The sequence below is a fragment of the Corylus avellana genome, chromosome ca11, assembly GCF_901000735.1.
Source record: "Corylus avellana chromosome ca11, CavTom2PMs-1.0".
Classification (NCBI taxonomy): domain Eukaryota; kingdom Viridiplantae; phylum Streptophyta; class Magnoliopsida; order Fagales; family Betulaceae; genus Corylus; species Corylus avellana.
The window spans coordinates 4,582,758-4,584,205 of NC_081551.1; the positions used below are offsets into that span (position 1 = coordinate 4,582,758).

Genomic DNA, 1,448 nt, shown 5'->3' on the forward strand with positions numbered 1-1,448 from the left:
TTTAACACGTACTAATGTGAGGTTGCAAGTTAGAGGTCTTCACCAGGATTTGGGTTGTGGAGTGAAAACTCATAGGTAGTCGTATTAATTATAGCTCGGATCATTGTTTTTGATATGCATTCTGCTATTTTATTCACAATTAATTACAAATTAACTAATTTGAGAAGTACTGTGAGTAACTCTCCAAGTTGATTATTCTAATTAATTATTTTCTGCATTTTGCTGTTTTGGAGGAAGGAAAAGGGTAGGATATTTGTTGGAGTTTTTGACGTACAAGTGAGATTTTTTTAGTGGTTGAAGGGATTTTTGAGGGTTGATCCTTGAGGCCTGAGGGAGACTTGTGTTTCGGGGCATGGGAAAAAATCATAACTTTGGGGATGAAAAATCGGATTTTTGTGCCTGCCATGGGCTGATGGGCCTCCTCTTTCCTTGGACCTGTACCACCATATTGAGCAGGCCTACATGGGCCAGCCCATCTAATTTTACAAACAGTTCCGAGTATTTCTTAATGTGGAAAAAAAAAAAAAAACTGTTTTTGCTTTTTTTTTTTTTTTTTTTTTTTAAGTATTTTGTAATATATAGCATCATTACCCTTTATACTTAAAAAAACTCATAGGTAGTTTTTTTAAGTATTTTATTTTTAGGAAAAACAAAAAAAAACAAAAACAAAAGATAATATAATTATAAAGGGTAATGATGCTATATATTACACCCTTATCTCCTTTCTAATATATATATATATATATATATATATATATGAAACTATTGCCGACCATAAAGTGATAATGCAGATGGCATCCAATGCCAAGGGGCCAAGGGCACATAAATGTAGTTCACCGAAACGACAGGGCATTGAAAGTTGAAACGTAGAGTTCTGTGCGTCTGCAAACGAAAAGGACTTGATTAATTATGTCTATTCAATAAAGTTTGAAAATAACTACAAAAGATGGAGATGCGGGGTATCGATCCCCGTACCTCTCGCATGCTAAGCGAGCGCTCTACCATCTGAGCTACATCCCCAGATGGCTTTAGACGTTTCTTATTTAATATTGACTCTACAGAATCAGCCTTCTTTTTTCGTGGTTTCTATGGGCATTTGTTTCTGTTTCTGGTGGTAGTTATTGTTTGCAAACTTCCAACGAACCAACTTAAAACTCTTTCACTGCTTAAAATAATTTAAATTTAAATTTAAATTGAAACTCTCCATTTTTTAAACGATCCGTAAATTTAACATGAACTCAACATTAAAGTAGCAAAGTTAGAGTTTAGTATAATTGGGTTCAAATTACTATCGGATCAACCTGCCAATCCGGAATTATCCCATTGATAACCCATTTGACATATTTATAAAATAAGAAAAATAAATGAGAAATAAGAATCGATACACCTATACATTTCACAGTAAAGAACACATTTATTTCCAGAATTTTGCATTCCCAAAACATGGC

At 33.6% G+C, this 1,448-nt stretch overlaps 1 non-coding gene across 1 annotated transcript; it reads right to left on the reverse strand.

The window, feature by feature from the left end:
- Nucleotides 1-947: 947 nt before the first annotated feature.
- TRNAA-AGC (transfer RNA alanine (anticodon AGC)) lies at nt 948-1,020 on the reverse strand. The gene has a single exon. It is a non-coding gene; the product is annotated as a tRNA-Ala (tRNA).
- Nucleotides 1,021-1,448: the final 428 nt, after the last annotated feature.